The sequence below is a fragment of the Sarcophilus harrisii genome, chromosome 4, assembly GCF_902635505.1.
Source record: "Sarcophilus harrisii chromosome 4, mSarHar1.11, whole genome shotgun sequence".
NCBI classification, from domain to species: domain Eukaryota; kingdom Metazoa; phylum Chordata; class Mammalia; order Dasyuromorphia; family Dasyuridae; genus Sarcophilus; species Sarcophilus harrisii.
The window spans coordinates 15,188,727-15,204,516 of record NC_045429.1 but is presented as its reverse complement, the minus strand read 5'-3'; the positions used below and the strand labels follow the sequence as shown (position 1 = coordinate 15,204,516).

General features: G+C 38.2%; 1 long non-coding RNA gene across 1 annotated transcript; it reads right to left on the bottom strand.

The window, feature by feature from the left end:
• Positions 1-1,112: 1,112 nt before the first annotated feature.
• LOC116423534 lies at positions 1,113-6,928 on the bottom strand. Its single transcript, XR_004234144.1, has 2 exons — positions 6,800-6,928; positions 1,113-1,178 (listed from the first exon to the last, which is right to left on the bottom strand). It is a non-coding gene; the product is annotated as an uncharacterized LOC116423534 (long non-coding RNA).
• Between the last annotated feature and the right edge of the window lie 8,862 nt (positions 6,929-15,790).

The following is a 15,790-nucleotide window of genomic DNA, read 5'->3' as shown; positions in this document are numbered from 1 at the left end:
TGGGGCTCCCTGATCTCATTTCTCATGCTCCCCAACCTCAAGCAACTCCTTCCAAAAGACCATGGCTGGAATGAGTCTTACTACTAAATTTCTAGACTAATGATAGCTAGAAGAAGGTAGGGAAAACCGCAGGTTATATATTTCCTGACTTACAAAGTGCTTCAAACCTAGGACAGCTTTTCTGGGTGTCCACCTGTGAGGTGGTGCTCCTTTGTCTATATTATTATATACAGGAGAAAATCCAAATTACCAGCCTGGAATTCAAGGTCATATTAATGTTGTCACCTTCTATGTTCAACTTTCTTTCACATGTCCCTCAAATTGATCCTTTATTGAATTCGCATATATTTTATTATTATCCTTTTCATACATGATACAATAAATATTTATATATATATATATATATATTTATACATGCATATATACATTTATGCACATATATACATGTATCCATATATATATAATATATATACATGAATATGTTCCAAATACATGAAATTTTTTATTTTCTCCCTATCTAAAATGCTCTATCTTCCCTCCCTTAAGATCTAAGCAAAAGCCTGTCATTCCCTCAGGTCCCAGCTTAAGACTTACTTCTGAAACCATGAAAGACTTACATGAACTGATGCAGAGTGAAGTGAACAGAACCCAAAGAACGCTGTACATAATACCAGCAATACTGTTTGATGAGGAATTGTGCATGACTTAGCTCTTCTTAGCAATATAATGATCTAAGAAGATAATTCCAAGGGACTAATGATGAAACCTACTATCTGCCTCCAAAGAAAGAAATGATTTTAATTGAATACAGACTGAACCATGCTATTTTTCATTTTCTTTCCTTTTTTCCTTTTGTTTACATCTTCTTGAACAAAATGAATAATATGGAAATGTCTTACTTAATTACACATGTATAACTATATCTACTTCTTTAATGTCTCAGAGAGAGGGAGGGGAGGAAGGGAAGGATAGAATTTGGAATTCAAAACTTTAAATAAAAATGTTCTTCAAAATATTTTAAGGCCTTGCCTCTGTCTCAAAGCCTAACGTCACCTCTCAATTATTTTACCTTTATCTGAATAGCTTCAGCTCTTAGCTTACATGACTACTTACCTGCTTCTGAGACATATTCTTTGTTCTTCTGAGGGCCATGTCATTTCTTCCCTGACTTGATTTCCCTGCAAGACGGGGACCACTAATGTAAACCCTTGCACTACCTAGGATGGACTCTTAGCAAACATGTTTGGTGAGTGAATTTACAGCCCTTCACAACTTGTCTCCAGCCTAACTTTCCATAGTGATTTCCCATCTTCCCCCCCCCCCCAATTCTATGTTGCAGTCAAACTGGTTTGCTTGCTCTTCTCTGTGCAGAGGGCTTCATCTCCCACCTCTGTTCCTGGAAGGCTCTCCTTATTTTACCTCATGGAGCCCTTAGCTCTCTTCAAGGTTCAGTACCTCTTCAAGGGGTCACCGTCTTCAAGAGACATCTTTTGATTCCTCTAACATAACCCATCAAATTATTTGTATTCATGTTGCACATATTCTGCATTTAGTTGTGTAGTATGCATTGTGGCCTCGGTGTGGTTTATGGAGAAATTTATTTGAATGTCTTTGAAGATAAGATAAATGATAAAAAAGAAAGATGAATGGAATGAAGGAGTGAAGAGGGAAGGAAAGGGAGAAAGTAGAAAGGAAGGAAGGGAGGAAAGGAGGAAGGAAGGAAGGAAGAAAGAAAGGAAGGAAGGAAGGAAGGAAGGAAGGAAGGAAGGAAGGAAGGAAGGAAGGAAGGAAGGAAGGAAGAAAGGAAGGAGAAAAGGAAAGAAAGAAAGAAGGAAGGAAGCAAGGAGGGAGGGAAAAGGGAATAAGGAAAGAAGATCTGAGTATGGTTCTCTGAAATTACTTTGGAAAATGTATATTCTGAGGGACAGAGGACAAACTTCAAACAGCTCATTTTTTCAGGGTATTTTCCTCCATCAAAGATGCCCCTTCTGTCTATCCCCGGCAACAGAAGTGGTTAACAAGGTTGAGCAATTCTCCCCCTGTCTCCTCGCCCGCCCCTGCCCCTACCCGTGACAGTTGGGTGAAGGATAACACCAGTTTGCCAGAAATCGCAAATGCAGTTTGTTTCCCCAAGACATTGAAAAACAGCAATTATAACCATCGCAAACACTTTGAAATTAATTATTTCTTTTCCATTTAGGCTAATAGTCTTGCCAGGGCAACGCACCCAGTCATGTTAATATCCCATTGCAACATTTGCTCATTATTCCTCCGTATCCACCTGCCTTATCTATCTTTATTTGGACGGTTACAAAGTAGTTCCTAAATTGTGTGCACCAGTAAATACATTAACCGGCCCCAATTTTTATGGAGATTTATGCGCCTGCAATGTAGAATATATCCAGTCCCCATAAAAACTTGGCATTTGGGGTATATTCTTTCTAAAGACCCTATGGGGTCCATTTTCAGTGTGGAGAGTGATATGTCAGGAACAAAAATCAATGGGCTTGAATTATTAACATGCTAAGCGTTCATTACTGATTGGGTCAGGTATTATAAAACTTACCATCTTTCCATTTACCTTCTATATTAATTTGAGCCTTGTGCCTTGCCATGGGAGCAGGAAAGGGGGGTGAGGTGGGGTAACATCTTATTCTCAGCTGAAACTGAAAGAAAGTGACTCTGAAATATGGACCCTCTCTGCCTCGGGGAGGAAGATTTATGTCTCGTCCATCACTCTCTTCCCAGGGAGAGTGCAGGTGAATGGCAGACCCACATTTATAAATGCCAGAGGTAACTATAAAAACATAAATGGTATCAGCTTATCGATTTCTTTTCTTTCTGGCACCCACAAATTAGAAAAGTCACAGGGAAAAATCCCCGGTCTCTCCACAAATTTTAATTAAAACATAAATAAATCATCTTCCTAGCTGCACTTGCATATAAACAAAGGGAAAGATGGCACCCTTACAACTCCTTGTCAACATTGGGTGACTAATGACTCACAGGGAAAATACAATCTGAAACAATTGAATTGGAAACAGATTCCCAAGCTAACTAGTATCACATGCGGACCATCGACACCGATTCAGGCAGAAGGCCTCGAAACCACAGAGCAGATTTGGGGGGCTGAGGGGAAATAATTGCGTTCAGGACAGCGATACTATTTTTATTGTTATTAAATAATGTGCGACTCCATAATAAACTATTACAGCTGCCCCGCTTTGGCCACATCGCTCGGCAACGTTTCCCATGTCCTTGCCTTGCCACAAACAATAACCATATGCCACATTGTTTCCAAATGTTTCATCTGATTTCCTAATCCGTCCAGAGCAAGGACTGATGGGAGTAGGTTTGGTCAAGAAGGGACTTTTCCCCTTTGTTCCTCAGCGCTCTTTGCGTGCTCTTCATTGCAGGAAATGTGTCTGCATCACTTGGGATATTGGCGTGGGGGCCGGGGTGTGTCCGAGATGATGGCTCCCTGTTTCGGGCTCCAGATTTTTTTTTTTTAATGAATTTTTGGATCTCATTCCATAGAACAATAGGGGCTCCAAGCTTGGATAATTTTCCATGGAAGCCATGGTGTTAGAAGGTCAAAGGGACCTCTGGATGGGGGAGGTGGGCACCTGGATTGGAGGCTGTTGGCCAGATTTTCTGAACAGAAGGTACTGTTCCATTCCATAACTGGAAGCCTAAGTCTGGCTTCCCATCATGGCCGCCCTAAAGCCAGGACCCAACTGGAAGGTATTTTCTGCACCTAAGACCACAGTGCACAGGGTCCCAGGCCTGGAGTCAGGAAGTCTCATCTTCCCAAGTTCAAATCCAGCCTCAGGCACCTACTAACTGGTTGACCTTGAACAAGTCATTTAACTCAGTTTCCTCCTCTGTAAAATCATTTGGAGGAAGAAATGGCAAACCACTCCAGGATCTCTGCCAAGAAACCCCCAATGAGTCATGGAGAGTTAGACACACTGAAATGAGGTATGATAGCAAAAGGGTAGAAACTGAGTCTTTCTCAGAGGGGATCTCTATGTCGATAAATTGCCAACAACCTGATGCATCAACACTTCCCCCCCCCCCATATTTTAATCGTTCTGGATAATTTTTTCTAAAGTTTTATACAAATCCTGGATTTCTAGCCAGAATCCAGTTCAGATCAATGCAGCAAATTTTTAATCGAGATGAATTTGTTCAGTACTTGAACCTGACAATAACAGCAACAAAAAACCCCAGCTGTCCTGACCCTTAAGGATTTAAAATTCTACTGGGGTGTCGCAACAGTACACAGCAAAGAAAACATATTTATTCAGTTATTTGGAACTTGTGATTACATCAGTGAGGAAACTCCTTCACTGCCTGGATCACTGAGAAGTTAAGTATCTAGCCTAGGACACACAGCCAGCATGTATCTTGACTTGAACACAAGACTTTCTGACTCTAGATTTGGCCTCTATCTAGTAAGTTGTGTTCCTTCTTTCGTAAATAATTAGTAAATATTAAAATAAAAATACTAAAAAAATTTTAATAAATACAAATAAACACAATTTAATCTACTGTCTTACTGATTTTGTATGTGTGTGTAAGAGGAAAACAAAGGTCACCATTTTATGAGCATTTCAAGGAGTTGAGGAGATTGGGTTCTCCCCATCTTACCAAAGCCCAAGGTTAGTACGAAACCAGTTAGAAAAAGTGGATGGAGGAGTAAGGTATCAGGAAGATCTGAGTTTAAATCCAGACTCAGACATTAACTAGCTGTGTGACCAGGTCACATCCTCAGTTTGCCTCACTTTCCCCACAGCACCTACCTCCCAGAATTGTGAGGATCAAATGAGAAATTTATTATTTTTAAAAAGTGCTGACACATCATAGGTGCTTAATAAATGTTCCTTCCCTTTCTGATATCCCCTTTCTAATCCTACCAACTGATTAGCTAAGGATTGCCTCCATTGCCATCCCAGCTCCTAAGGGAATCACCATATTGGTCCAAATTAAGATTGGATATTTGATCAGCCTTAACCTTACTAAAGCTCAGAATATCCAAGCCCAATCAATCCACCACAAGCTTGAATTTTAAAAGCATACAAACAAACAAAAATTAAAATGAAGGCACAAATACAAGTGCTTGGCAAAGATCTCTAACAATAATAGCTTCAGCAAAGCGCCTTCACTGATGCAGGAAAATTGGAAAATATTTTAAAACCAATAAAAAAGACCAAAAAAAAAAAGACAAAAAAGACAATTTTCAATTTAAAAAAAAATCAATGTTCTGGGCAAAACAGGTTAGGATTACTGTTGGGGTAGCTAGTATAACATTAAGAAAACACAATTATTCAACTCTTACTCTGTTTCCATCTTCTCTGCCGAGGAGGATGATCTCCAGATTGAACAAAATGGTTAAGAAGGAATTGGAGCAGGAGCGAGGTGAGGCGATAATAAGAGAAAGCACCTTGATGATCTAAATTTATTCAAGTTTCCTGACCTGGGCAAATTAGACTCCAGAGTACTAAAATTGCAGATGTAATCACCAAATTGTTATTCATGGTATTTTAAGAATAATGAAGAACTAACATACCAAAGTATTAGAAATGGGCAAATGTTCCAAATTTTGAAAAGAAAAAGAATGTGGGTTATAAAAACTAGAAACTAGCAGGGTAAAGGCAAATCCCTGGAAAAATGTTAAGATAAATGTATTAAACAGGTGGCCTTTGACTCAAAGAAAGGGAAGCAGTGATCACAGAAACCAGCATGGCTTCATTAAGTACCAGTCATGCCAGACTAACCTTATTTCTTTTTTTGACAGGTAATAAAAATGGTAGACTAGGGAATACAACAGATACATATATCTAGATTTCAGCAAGGTATCTAACAAAATGTCTCATCGTTTCCTTGGGGACAAAGTGGAGAAAGAGACTGGCTAATAAGAGCAAGGAAGCTTTGGAAAGACCGTATCCAAAGAGGCGTTGATGGAGGAATTGATGTTAATTTGGAGGGAAATCTCTAGCGATGGGCCACAGAAATCTGTCCTGTTCTATTCAACATTTTTATCAACGAGTTAGATGAAGATGTAGATAAACGTGCTTATTAAATAGAAGAATGATACATATTCGGATGGGACATAAGGAGGGGATACTGTTGCTCATACATTGTATGACAGAATCAATTTTCTTATCTGTAACATTTAATGAATAGTCATTTGTAGTACTTAATGAAGCCCTGCTAGCTCCCAGTGATCATTGCTTCATTTTCTAAATACTCATAGGCCATCTGTTTTAATGAGAGTCTTAGACGAAATGATCCCTGAAAAAACAAACAAGCAAACAAACGAAAAACCCAACTCCAGTTATGAAACTCTAAGTTGTGGGATACTGATAGGTTAAAATGATAACTTGTCCCTAAGAAAACGGAATAGAGCAGAGGGTGGGGATTGGGGGGGGGGTAAATTAAATATAATCTGTACTTAATAAGAAGAATGGGGGAATTGGAACTAAACAGTTCACATGAAAAGAAAAAATGTTTGGGAATTTGACTTGATGGCAAAACTCAAAATGCATGAATAGTACAATGTGATGGTTAAAAAACACATAATAATTTCTCAATCCATCTTAATAGAGGCAGCAAGTGGATCGAGTGATGGATTTGGAATTAGGAAGACCTGAGTTTGGAACTTATCTCAGACACTTACTAGTTGTATGATCATGAACAAGACCTTGAACTACTTTCAGTCTCAGTTTCTTTACCTATAAAGTGGATGTGATAAGAGTTTGGCACATGCCCAATTGCCTAAATGGAGGGTACTCACCCAGGAGATGCTTAGGACCTGCTTCCTGGGGGACAGGAGAACTGGAACACCTATGTACATCCCACATTGGCTTGCCATGTGATTGGAAGTAGTCATTTTCCGTTGACTCCATCACTTCTACCAGCTGTCTTTAAGGCTATCTGATCCATCAATCTCTTTCCAGCAGTGAGCTAGGACAGAGGATTCATTCCATCATAATAGATGATATCATGAGTAAGGAAGGCAACTTTCTCTGATTACCACAACTGCTCCCTCCCAGGGCATATAGAGCTGAAAAATGGGCTTTAGATTCTGGTCTGTTCTGTAGGATTAAGGAATCAGAGAGCTCAAGCCATGAGGACCTTGGGGCCAGGATCCCATCCTGGATGTTGTAGTGAACCCTTCAAGGAAACTTGAGAAGCCAGGATCCCTGGATGAGCCCAAAGTGCCCTTTGGACTTCAATTTGATGAGACTAATAGTCTGCAGGAAATAAGTTAAGTCGTGAGCTTAAAACCTACATCCTTTTGGCCTGATTTTTCTTGCATAACATGACAGATATGGAAATATGTTTAAAAGGATTGCACATGTTTAACTTTTATGAGATTCCTTGCCATGTCGGGGATGGGGAAGGTAAGAGAGGGAGGGAAAGAAATTTGGAAGTCTTGCTAAAATGAATGTTGAACAATGAGATGACTGAGGCCAGTCCAATGATCTTCTGATGAAGAGAGTATTCTACAGCCAGAGAGGCCTGTGAGAACTGAGTGTGGATCGCAACATAGCATTTTCACATTTTTGTGCTTTTTGCTGGCATTTTGTTTTCTTTCTCATTTTTTTTCTTTTTGATCTGATTTTTCTAGTGTAGTAAGATAATTGTAGATGTATACATATATTGGATTTAACATATAATTTAACCTGTTTAACGTATATTAGATTACCTGCCACTTAGGGGAGGGGATAAAAGGGGAGAAGGGGAAAATTTGGAATACAAGGTTTTGCAAAGGTCAATGTTGAAAAATTATCCATGCCTATGTTTTGAAAATAAAAAGCTTTACTAAAAAAAAAAACTAATGTTGAAAACTATCTCTGCATATATTTGGAAAAACAAAATAGTCTTAAGGGAAAAAACTAAGGCCATTTGGCCCAGCTCCCTTTTCTCTACTCTTCCTCATTTCATATCATTCACATGCCTTCTACTTTTTCCTTCTTCAGACCTGTGTCAATCCATTCCATCTTATTTATTTCCATGGATTTCCCCCTCTGTTGTCCCTACTCTATCACTTAATTTCTCCTTCTCTACTGGTTCATTCCCCACTACCAACAAATAGGTCTGTGCCTTTTCCTCCCTTTTCTTAACTCCTTAAATCTGTCTTCCAACCTCATTATCCACCAAAACTACACTCTTCAAAACTGCCGATGATCTCTTCGTTTCTGAATCTTGTATCTGCAGACTTTGCGCTATTGATCACTCTCTTCTCTGACATAGTAGATAGTTCATAAATATTTATTGACAGACAAGGCTCTGATGATACAAATATAAGGAATGAAATCCCGACTCTGATGAAGCATACATTCTAATGTCTGTGCCACTTCTCTCACAAAGTTATTAAAAGGACCAAATGAGGTAATGTATAGAAAACACTGAAAAAAAACTTAAAACGTTTTATAAATGTCAGCCACAGCATTAATGGAGAAACTTGAACATTTGTTGACATCATTAAAAAGCCTAGCAATTAATTATTCCCTGGGGCTTTTAAACATCCATGGTTTAAGTAAGAAAAGGTTGTGCTCAATGTTAGTTTTTTTAAAAATCATATTAAGTTAAACAGTGATACTACCACAGTTTACTTGGGAGCCGTCCTTAACTTGTACCTAGGTGTTTATTTCATTTGATCTACTTTACGTCTTCATATATTGGCCATGTAAGTATGATTAATAGTGAGACACAGAAATGCTCACATTTCTATGATGTCGCAAGGTTTACTTTCCTAACATTAACCCTGTGAGATAGGAAAATTTCCCACCTTTGTGGGAAATTTTATAAAAAATTATGTATATTATATTATAATTTATATTTATATTATAAATTTTATTTTAAAAAAAGAATGTTGAAGCTCAGAGAGGTTAATTTGTAAATAGCACAGCAACATAACAAGTGTTGTAGATGGAATTCAAGTCATGGTGTTAGTAACCCATGTACTTTTTCTCTCTTTCTCTCTCTCTCTCTTCCTCTTTATCTCTGTCTCTGTTTCTCTATCTCTGTTTCTCTTTCTCTGTCTCTGTCTCTGTCTCTCTGTCTCTGTCTCTCTCTCTCTCTTCCTCTTTGTCTCTATTTCTCTGTCTCTGTCTCTGTCTCTCTTATCTCTCTTCCTCTTTATCCCTGTCTCTCTCTTTCTCTCTTTCACACACACGTAGGTTAAGGATCACACAGTAAATAAATAACAAGTGTCTGAGGTCACATTTGAACTCAGGTCCTCCTGACTCCAGAGCAGGTGCTCTATCACTATAGTGCCACCCAGTTATCCCAACCCATATACTCTTGAAGGCATTTCTCATTTATTATCAAGGTCTGTGTGGCCCTGGAGTCCCTTCCAATACTTCCGAGGGCACAGAGCACACAACGATGAGGTCTGTGTTCCATCTGCTCCCATGCTAATAAGAGGTTACACAAGGTTAAAGACAACCCAGGGAAGTCAAAAAACTCCAAAAAAGGAAACCGACACGGGAAATTAGTCTGAAAAGTATAGAAGAAACCTTTGAAAGATCACACTAAAGCTTTAATATATATATAATTTTTAAAATTCTATATAAAAATTACTTAAATAATTTTAAAGTCCGTAGTCGTTTCATGGGTTCGTAGATTAAATCTTCAGCAACTTCCAGCTGTCTCTGTACTACAAATCAAAGCATTGAAGGAAACAAAAGCAAGGTTTGGGGACTTCTCCAACCCTTCCACCTTTACAGCAGTCTGGTTAAATTGTGGTATAGGCTGTAGAGAACAGACTGTTGTCGTTGGAGTCAGGAAAACATGAATTTGAAATCACCCAAATTAGTATTTACACAGCAAACACTCTGCAAATTTTTCATTTTTATTTTCACCATAATTTCAAGAAGTAGAGAGTATTATTATCCCTATTTTATAGATGGGGAAATTGAGGCAGGCAGAGGTGAAGTGACTTGCCCAGGGATTCACCGTCTTCTATCCATTGGACCCCTAGACTTCAGAGATTTAAGATATTTATAAGCTCTGTGACCCTGGACCATTCACATGAACTCTTCCCAATTATAAAATGCACATAATAATAATAAAATGCTTGCCTTACAGAGGAGGGAGAGAGAGAGAGAGAGAGAGAAAGAGAGAGAGAGAGAGAGAGAGAGAGAGAGAGAGAGAGAGAGAGAGAGAGAGAGAGAGAAAGTAAACTGGAGAAAGATTATCTCCTATGATAGGAAAATCACCATTAAATTAAACCATGTATTATAAGTTTATTTAGTGTTAAATAAATTGGGAAAACTTACATATATAAATATCACCTATATATAATCCACACATATATGCATATTCATATATACACATATATACATATGTATATGTATATAGGATATATATATCTTTTTCCAATTTATCTTATATGTATATATGTACACACACATATAAAAAGAGATATAAGATATATTTAAAACTCACATAATGTTTATAAGTTACATACAAAAGTTGTACATAATAAATATTATATGCATAATATATGTAAGAGACAAACAGATATAGATGCAGCCGTGTGCTGATAAATGTTTAACAACAAGCTCTCCCAGGGAGGAGGGGGAGGCAACGCATGAATGATACCTTTTAAATCTAATGTGTATTACTAACATTTTCTCCATCCCTTTCTTTAGTCTAGACAATCAATAAAACAATAAATTAAGCCCTGATTTGCAGCATCAGCTGATTTCTGAGAGGAAAATGCTCATGGTGACCATTTAAGGACTGGCTTTTGAGGGCTTTCTCCACTGCCCTCCTCCATCTTTTTTTTCCCCCTGAGTCAATTGGGGTTAAGTGACTTGCCCAGAGTCACACTGCCAGGAAGTGTTAAGTGTTTGAGGTAAGATTTGAATTCAGGTCCTCCTGACTTCAGGGCTGGTGCCCAATGCACTGCACCACCCAGCTGCCTCTGCCCTGCTACATCTAAGCATAAGGTCCTACCTTTAGATTTCCTGAGCCCCAAAGCTGCCCTTTCTCTCTTCCTCATTATCTCTCTCCCTCCCCACTCTGCCCCCACCTACTCAGCTCTGGACCAAAGGTCTTTCTGTTGACCTTCTCATGTTCCTCCTGAAAACCATACTTGGCTGGTCCTACTGGGCACTGGCTGACTCAAACCCCCTTGTTCTACGTGTCCATTCAAGATTAATGAATGAATTCTGTGAGTTGTCCATCAATTACATATCATAGTCTGGGCTACTGACTAATTATTTATCTTTCCCGGTCCCATTCCCATCCTCTAACCCTCAGTTACTAATGACTTCCTCTACTCAGAGTCCCTTCCAGCTACTCTGCCTATATTTTATATCTACCTAATTGTATATTTTCCTGCTCCTCCAGAGCAAGGATTGTGCTTTTTGCTTTCTTTGAATCCCCAATACTTAGCAGAGTATCAGCATGCAGTAAGCGATTAATAAATGCTTGTTGACTTTTCTTCGAAGCTTCAGAACTGTGGCCCATTTCCAGAAGAATATGGATGTTAAAAACATGGAAGTAGGAAGCAGCTGGGTGGCTCAGTGGACAGTGCTGGGCCAGAAGTCAGAAAGACCTGAATTCAAATGTGACCTTGGATTTTTACTGGCTGTGTGGCCCTGAGCAAGTTTGAGCCATTGCTTGAGCATTTCCCTCTCAGAAATCAGCTGATGCTGCAAATCAGGGCTTAATTTATTGTTTTATTGATTGTCTAGACCTAAGAAAGGGATGGGGAAAATGTTAGTAATACACATTAGATTTAAAAGGTGTCATTCATGCATTGCCTCTCTCCCCCTCCCTGAGAGAGCTTGTTGTTAAACATTTATCAGCACACGGCTGCATCTATATTGATATCTATCTCTATCTCACATATATTATGCATATAACATATATTATATATAACTTATAAACATTATATAACTTTAAAATATATTTATATTATATCTCTTTATATCTGTATATATATAAAATAAGTTGGGAAAAGATTTACATATTCACATGTATGTATTTATATGCATATATGTGTATATTATATATGTATATATATGTAAGTTTCCCATTTTATTTAATAGTAAATAAACATAACTCACATGGTTTAATTTAATGGTGATTTTCCTATTATTGGAGATAGCTCCAGCTTGAGTATTGAACCTCTGCCTTAATTCACTAGAGAAGAAAATGGCAAATCACTCCATTATCTTTGCCAAGAAAACTCCATGAACATTTTGGGCCACAGAGAGCCAGACACAACTGAACAATAGGGGACCCTTATCAAAATTGTTTCATAAAAAGATTTCCCAAGCAACAGTTTCACATTTTTATTTAGTTACATTGATTTCGGTTTATTTTATCTTTTGAGATCTCTGTCCTTTGTAAGAACTTTCCCCATAGTCACAGTAATGAAAAGTACCTGTCCTGAATCTTATCCACATTTTTATGCTGTTGCCTTTAGTATCCAGGTTGCATATCCATTTTGCGCTTGTTGTGTTATGTGGTACAAAATGTTGGTCTAAAACTAATTTCTGCCAAAATGTTTTTCCTTTTCCTAATTCTTGTCAAATAAAAGTACTTCCCCAATATTCTTGGAGTTATAGGATACAGAATTATCATTTGAGTGTTTCTGATTCATCCTCATCTAGTCTGCTCCACTGCTCTACTTTTCTAGTTTTAACCAGGCTTCAAAGAATTTTGATGATTGCCGTTTTATTTTGTAATTTGAGTGGCTATGAAAATATAGGCACACTAAAAACCACTGTTGGAACTGGGAATTGATCCAGCTCTGAAAAACAACTTAAAATTAGTCAGAAGTGACTAAAAGGTCCACATCCTTAGACCCAGAAATCCTACTGTTATGTAGATAACCCAATGGCAGGTTAAAAGGAAAGGAAGGGAGCTGAGGGGAGGGAAAAACAGAAGAGAGGAGCAGAGAGGAAGGTTGAAGCTAGAAACAAAGGCCTCATATACATAAAAATATTTACTGTACACTTTTAAAATAGCAAACAGCTGGAAACAAAATAAATCCTCATCAATTGGAGAATGGCTTGCCAAACTGTGGCCCTTGAATTAACAGTCTATTATTGGTACATGAGAAACAATGAACATGAAAAATATAGAGAAGCATGGGAAGAATGATATGGATCAATGCAAAATGAAGGAAACAGAACCAAGACAACAATTTGCAAAATGATTACCCCAAAATTGCTTAAAAAAAAAAGAAACAATGATGTATAATTATAATGACCAAGCTTAACTTCAGAAATTAGAAAATGTATCTGCCATGGTGATCTATGGACACTACCTAATACTGTCAGACTCATTAATGAATTGATTAAATTTAGATAAATCCTTTTTTCCTTTTTTCTTTTTTATTCCCTTTGATAGAGATTGGCTCACTGGATATGGGAGGACAAGGAATACTTTTGCAGTTGAAACAGATGTATAAAACAAAAGATATTGATAATTTTTAAAAGATTCATCACTAAAAGCTCTGTATAGCTTCCTAAAGGTAACCTTTTCCAGTCTCTTCTATCTCTTCATTTCATTGTTCATCTACTGTGTCTATTCAAGATTAATGAATGAACTCTGTGAGTTGTCCATCAATTACATACCATAGTCTGGTCAATAGATTCCTTGATGAAGATTTGGAAATTAGCTAATTAAAAAGAATTAAAGTTCTTTGGACCAAGTACTGTTCTGACCTCTGGAGACAAAAAAAAATTTTTTAAATAGATTAAAAAGACAAGGACAGTCCTGAGCATGAGGAAGTGTTTTTCCAGAATGGGAAGGTTTCAAAAACCATCCTCATAGTTATACAAATAGGTAACAGACATAGAGAATACAGAACCCCCTGTATCTGCTATTAGTTGACTATAAAATTTAAAACGAGGATCAGAGGGGCTCCACTATGGACATCCATATTGACTTCCTATTCAAGGACAATCGGTAATCTTCATTGGTTTCCATTGACTGGGGCTAACTCCAAAGTGGATGGCTGGCAGAGATTTAGTACAGATTGTTGTCAGAGGAGCTGACCCTTTAGAGGGGGACACTCCATCTTGTTTGAACTTCTTTTCATCACTTCTCCTTTCAGAGAACAGACCAGAGAGCCTAGTTCTATAGAGAAGAATACTTATTCCTTAACAATTGGAGCTATCCCACAGTAGCATGGAAATGCTATCTTGGAAAATCTCCCAATATACATACACATTAGATATCTTCAAACAAAATCTGAAGGTCAGGATAGACACGGGAGTTCTGTGTCAGCTCCAAGTTGGACTAGAAGACCTTTGGGGTCCCATCCAGTTCCCTTCAGACCATCCATTGAATCCTGGGTCATCGCCAGTTATGTTGACTTTTGTCTTGCCACTGAATTTTAATGATACTGGAAGAGAAAGGAAGGCTGACAATTCTGTGTCACTAAAATCCAATTCACATGCAAGTCAGAATATTTCCCATGAGTCCATTAGTCCACTTTGAAAATGGACAAAAAAATAACAGTATGTGAGTCTAAATCAAAGACTTAAGTTTGAATGTCAATTCTACTCCTGTGACTTCAACCAATTTACTTATATTCCTTGGGCCTCAATTTCCTTCTCTGTAAAATGTTGGGCTATCTTTATCAGAGATTATTAACTTTTTTAATGTAATAACCTCTTTGGCAGACCAGCAAACCTTACTTGGAAAGATGCATAAAATGCATCATTATCATTCATTAAATGCATAAAATAAAAATATATAGTGTTATAAAGGAAGAGCAGCTAGTTGGTACTGAGGATAGAATACCGAGCTTAGAGCCAAGAATATTCCTCTTCCTGAGTTCAAATCTGACCTCAAACACTTAATTAGTTGAGTAACCCTGAATAATTCGCTTCATCCTGTTTGCCTCAGTTTCCTCACATGTAAAATGAGCTGGGGAAGGAAACTTTGAACCACTCCAGATCTTTGCCAAGAAAATCCAAATGAGGTCATGAAGAGTCAGACATGACTGAAAACAACTGAACAAAAAATTATAAAAGAAACTAATTAGATAAAAATACAGTTGTCAAAATAATTTTTTAAAACAAATTCATAGATTTCAGATTAAGACTTTTCATGGATGTAACTTCATATGGATAGAAACACAGGCTTGGATGTCCCTTCTCCTCCCCCAAAAAAGGGCAGTTATTATGATCAGTTCTATGGGTTATTTTTCACACCAGGATTTAATCCTTGTAAAAATCTGAGCGAGAACAATTGAATGGGGTTGAGTGCCATTAAAAGGAGAAGCAAAGTCTTCAGATTCAATGTTTACATTGATTTGTCATTCATGCTAAAAAGGCTCTGGGCTCTTCTGCCCAGAGTGCCCCCCGGCAATTTGCTAGTGGCCAGCTGGTGCGTATTCAAGCTCTTGCTATTGTCGTGGCTCCCATCAGCGCTAAGGAAGATGGATCCCACATGGGCCCTTTATGGGAGCCCCTCTTCTTCTCCCTTCCCCCCAGCCTCATGAAAAATGTGTCACTTTGCATACCAAGGCGGGAGTGATCAAGATGGACAGCCCCAGGAGTGATGAAAACTCCTCAGATTTAAATGATTAAGCTTCACTGGAGGCCCAGCCACTGAGCTGAAATGCCTGTGGTCCAAGCAGAAGAAAGTAGGAGGAGTGTATGTCAGATAGACCAGCAGATTGTCCTCCAGCTACAGGGTTGTTTCAGCAGACAGCTCCTTTAGAGACCCCAGGAGCAGAGGAGTAGTGGTTTAGAGCAGAAGGGATTTCAGAGACCTCTCCCCCCACCTCATTTTGCAAGTGAGG